Here is a 6,000-nt window from a genome sequence, read left to right on the forward strand (position 1 = left end):
GTATTTTCGCGGAAGAGCTTTTGAAACAACAGTTGAACTATTCCTCTAAGACTTTATAGGAATGATAGAATTCTTGAAACATTTCTTAGTTAGTCATTTAAAAAATATATATATTCGATAGAGTTTTGAACAAATGCGAGATGTTGCTCCTTGATTTTAAAGAAATCTATAAAATATATATCTGTTAAAAAATGCAGATAGATCTGCACAGTGTATCTTTGAGAAGACATGAACAACATTTTCCCAATTGAATTCTTTTTGATTGCACGGTGCCCCGGCAGACCGTTATTATGTAAAAAAATTGTCCATAAAATCTGAGTACAGGGCTCGATTTCTGAGGTCATTATGCATCTCTGGGCCAATTTTCAAAAAAATCCCTAGGAGGAATCTCGAGAAATCTTGATTTGAAGTTTTTGACTAAAAATGTCGATATAAACCATATTGAAATCACGTAACAGCACTGAAAAAAACCTACAAAAACGTTCAAAAAAGTTGGCCAAACTGTTCGCATCTAGTATAAAATTGTTGCCGTTGTTAAAATTAGAAATATTTACAACTGACTTAACTTACCAGAGTGGCTTAAGTATGTTTTTACTTGGCTCAAACCAGTCAGCTTAGTTGACTAGACTAAATCTAAGAAATAAATTTCAATATGATATTGATGTTTTGTTCGATAAACGTGAATCACTCAATACTGAATATTATTAATTTACAACTTATTTTTCGACTTCCACACTAAGTGACCAGCCCACTTAAGTCTGCCGTATTTATTTTGCCTAATAAAATTTGCTTCTTTGTACATCTGGTACTACTCTTGATGTTTACGTTTAGTTTTCCACCGAGTATTGCCATCAGAATTTTACCTACCTGTTCTACATTCTCAGCCACAACATGATTTCTACTACACGGAAAACATGATTATTATATGTCACAAATGTTCGAAGATTATCAAAGTCTTTAACAACTTCACACAAATCCCGAATAAGTATTACTTAACTATCAACATCACTAGGACTTCCATTATATATACCTGCAACCATTTACTTCATTTTAATAGAATTCATTGTCAATCTGTTTACTGATTTATAGGACACGTTCGACTCAGTAGCGAAAATCTAGCTGTGGCAGCTATGGCATAGACTTAAAAAAGATGGCTATATCTTAATATGAACAGAGAAAGCTGATTAAGCTGATAAATACAATTAAGTGTAAGAATTGTAGACGAGATGCCTGCCTTTTTTGTGAAATTACACGCAGTGAAGAAGAGATAAGTTTTCCAATTAACTGTTCAGTACTGCGTTTTGTCGCATATAATTCTTGATGACTTCACTGGAATCGATCGCAAGGCAGTAGAGCAGGGTTTCACTATTTTAAGAGGGACAACTAGGATAAGCTTGTAGTACCATTTATTCTACCCAAACGTATATGGTTGCATGTAGAGAAATAGGCAGGTTCAGTTGTGTCGGGGCAGAGGCAGTGCTTGATAGGTATGTAGTTGAAGTTTTTGAAGAGCCATAGAACGCTTGTGACGTGTGATATTGATATTTCCCGTGTTGTTGTTGAATTTCCTCGCATAAAACGCTTTTTTTCTATGTTCTATTGTACATTTTGTTTCGTTCCTTACACTCGTACGAAGTAAGTTGAATCAATCCGTAGCAGCTGTCAAATCAACATTTGTTATCATAAGTTGAGTTGCATAAGATCACAGGTTAGTTCGGTTGAACATTTATACACTCGCATTGTATGTTATTATTCATCACATAATATATGCACGTATATCGCCTCCACTTTTGTACGTAGAAGGCCTCTTCGCGACATCTTATAAGTGAAATTTTGCACATGCAAAGCCTCCAGATGATTTCGTTATACGTACATTTTGGTTGTCTGGGTTGCGATCCATTATCGTACAACACTAAACGGATTTTCGAAAAGTTAATCAGTTTTCAATATTAATGCAAAGAGAGCAACGATGAATGCAAGCACAGATAACAGACGTTGAAGTCCGATTGTAAAACTGTGTAATTCAATTAATGGTCATTTTGAATGGCAACATAAGTAGCAACATCGTGGTGGCGTTGTCATCGCTAAGTTTTCATGACGATGTCAGTGGTGAATATGAAATACTTCAAGATACTGATATTCACCACTTATTGACGCAATTCGCTGTATGGCGGCGCTAGTGATTGTAAGGAGTTTCAATTTGAATATTTACAAAGGTTTTCAGAAAAAAATTTGTTCTAGCATATACATCTGTTATCTGTGATGCAAGCATGCCCAAATGAAACATTATTGTCAATTTGCCCTGTATAAAATGCTGATTCTTGGCTCTCTAACCATATTTATTTAAGAACAGGAGCGAATACTATTAAGCGAATAAAATAGGCAAACTTCAATGAGATGGTCATTAAGTGCGAATGCCGGAATAAATAGTTACATCATTCAGGTGGGGGTCAGCGGCTCCGTAAAAGACATCAGCTTAAGTTCATTCTGATATTGACGTGAGTGTACCAGAGCAACCAAATCATTCCAGGTTTTGAACCAACGTTTGATACTTTCTCTAATCGACTATAACAGTAATCACATGGCTTATCTTTTGACTATTATTATGTCACATTTATTCTGAGATCCCTGTTTTATTGAAATCACAACATTAGTAATTGTAAATTTATTATTTTGTATTATTTCAATCGGTTTAACGTAGAAATAAAACAATCAATTAAACTTAAACCATTAAACTATAAAAAACATACTTAAGCCATTTTGGTAAGTTAAGTCAGTTGTAAATATTTATAATTTTAACAACGGCAATAATTATATACTAGATGCGAACAGTTTGGCCAACTTTTTTGAACGTTTTTGTAGGTTTTTTCAGTGCTATTGCGTAATTTCAATATGGTTTATATCGACATTTTTAGTCAAAAACTTCAAATCCAGATTTCTCGAGATTCCTCCTAGGGATTTTTTTAAAAATTGGCCCAGAGATGCATAATGACCTCAGGAATCGAGCTCTGTACTCAGATTTGATGGACATTTTTTTTACATAATAACGGTCTGTCGGGGCACCGTGGATTGCTCATGAACGTGGAACATTACGAGGAGTACTTAGAGTAACATCTGGAAGATTTTTCTTTGCTGGAAGTCTGGATAATTTTTGCTGCGATTTTTTTAAAAACAATCCTGTAGAGAAACTTTAGGTAGAATTTCAAAAGCAAAGTTGGAAAAACTGCTGGCAAACTTTCTTTAGAATTCGTGGAATGAATCCTTGCTTGGTGATCTTGAAGATGGTTTCAGTACCCTCCTTCTAGAATTCAGTAATTCCTGAAAATCCGAAAGAAATTACTAATGAACCAAACTGAAGGATACTTTAAACTAACAATTGGAATTTAAATGTATAAAGTACGTAGAGGACCTTCCAGGAGAAATGATTCAAAGAATTTCTAAAACATTCTCAGGCAGAATTATTCAATAGATTTTTAAGCAGTTCGATAGAGATTTTTCGAGAAATTTTCTGGTCAGACAGTCTGGGAACGATTTTCCACGAGAATCCCAGAACAAACTCAGTGAAAACTGGTAAAAGAGTTCTTGAAAAAGGAACGAACAGTACAAACATAATTTTTGAGGAAATTCCTGTAGGAATTTTCAGAGGAATCCCTATAAAGCACATGGTTGAATATCTGAAAAAATCGAGGAAGAATAACGAAGGACAGTTCTTTTTTGCTGCTCTCGAAGGATTTTTGACTGGATTACAAAAGGAATGATTTTTTTCCGTAGCGAAAATTGATATTTACAAATATCACTGATGTGCCGTGAAATAAGACAAAATAACGAATTATTAAAATCAGTACAAATCTGTTAAAACAACGAAATATGTGAAAATGTTGATTTTTACTACAAATATAACTTCTGTAAACAAGTATTTACCAGGCCCCCCCTAGGCCCCCTCTAGAAAAAAATCCTAGCTACGCCAATGAAATTCATTCCAGATTTAATTTCGTGACTATTTTGTCCTGTGATGCTAAGCTGAAAGACATGTCTTCAGAATATGTGAAGAAAATAATTTGATGGTTTACATTTACAAAAAAAAACTATTCTGGATGATTTCTACAGAGGTTATGAAATCCCGGCGCAGATTCCATCAGAAAAATTCCATAGATTTTTTCTAGATGAATGTCTGTTGTAATATTTCAAGGATTACATCAAAAGCTACAATTCCTAATTTCTTGTAGAGTCTAGAATAACTCTTCTAGTAATGCTTTGTGCCGATATTTCCACTAAGACCATAAAGTTGATATTTTGTGGCATCATTCTCTTTATTTTTGCCGTACTGTTATAAAAGTAGTTATCCCCGCAGTCGTTGGCGTGCAACCAAATCAGGTACTACATTTCGGATAAAATTTAGTACAGTCAACTTTCCATAACTCGATATTTAAGAGTCCTAGATGGAGGTATCTAGATATAGAACACAAAAACAGTGCAATTGCTGTCCAAGGGACCATCGAGGTAGCCATGAAAACCAACTTTTACTATGGTTCTCTAAAGCTTTGATTACACTGTTCGACAAAATATTTTTTTTGGATGGATCAGGGACGCGTCTATATGGGTCTTGCAATGCAAGAAAAGTGTAGAAAGAGGCCGTTTTCAAATGATTTGCAGTGCCCTTGGATTATTTTTCGACAAAATTTTGCATTTTTAATCACATAACGTATATTAAGCTAAATACCAATATTAAAATTCAATTTTCAACCATTTAATTTGTCAAAACAATACATTTTAGCACTGGATGCCTTCAGGGAAACGTGCACCGTTTCAGAAGAATATTGTCATCACTTATATATGAATTCGGAATGTTAACGATCATTGAACAAACATGTGAGGATGTGGACCATATAAATAACACTTTTTTTTCTATTTCACACATCTGCTTCATTATGTAGGGAGATTAGCGCATTATGAACACCTGGGGCTAAATTGACTCCCCCTCAATCTCTGAGAATATGCATACTTCATCAAAAGTTCATACACTGCATGAAACCTGAATGTTTGACGGTAAAAAAGTTCATGTTTTGCTTCAATTGTCCTTTGAAATTTGACATTAATTTTTTCTCTGCTTCAAATTAGCATATAAGCAAAACGGTGGGAGAATCTAATTTCTGAGCAAAATAATGAACATAGAAAGGTTATTTTTAGCTCTTATGATAAGGACTGTTCATTTTATAAAGTGGACACTTTGGACATGCAATATATTTTTAATTTATCAATGAAATCGAAATCGGTTTTCTGTACATCGTTCGACTAATATTGTACAATGCTGTGGTAATAAAAAAGTTACCAAAATAATATGATTTCACACTAATAAGGCACAACGTTTAGAACGATCGATTTTTGGAGGTTATCAAAATCAAGGATTATTAAAAATCGGCAGGAAAATTCAACAATTTATATTTTTTATTTTCAAAAAATGGTTGTACTTAGAAAGCATCATCAATTAGAAGCTTGCTAAAAAATATCAAGTTATTTTTGGAGAAGCAATTTTGCAGATATCATAAAATCATTTTTTATCAATTTTTTTTAAAGAAAAATTTCTTAAATTTAAATGGAACTGTAGAATTTTAAGGTTTTAAGTACGTCCAGATGGAAGTAAAAATATAGTTTTCATAATAAAAATAACTTACGCCTTCATAGAGTTGCTGATTTAGTCCCCACGCCATATTTTAAGCACAATAGAAAAACAAATAATTTATTTTCAGAAGACCACTCAAAGCACAATGACAATCATCAAGATTGGGAACACTGCTTGAATTAAATCAAATTTATTTTGCATGTATTATTTTCAGAATGTGTTATTCTGAGACTACCTATCAAAATATTTTGAGAAAAACGCTTACAGTTTGCTCTAGATCGATAAACATGCGTATATAATTTTAAAAGTATGGGATTTTTCAATAAAACGACCATAAAGAGTAAATTTGGTACCCAAGAATGCGGTTAAAACTCAAGATT

This window comes from Aedes aegypti, chromosome 2 (assembly GCF_002204515.2).
Source record: "Aedes aegypti strain LVP_AGWG chromosome 2, AaegL5.0 Primary Assembly, whole genome shotgun sequence".
In the NCBI taxonomy this organism is placed as follows: Eukaryota; Metazoa; Arthropoda; class Insecta; order Diptera; family Culicidae; genus Aedes; species Aedes aegypti.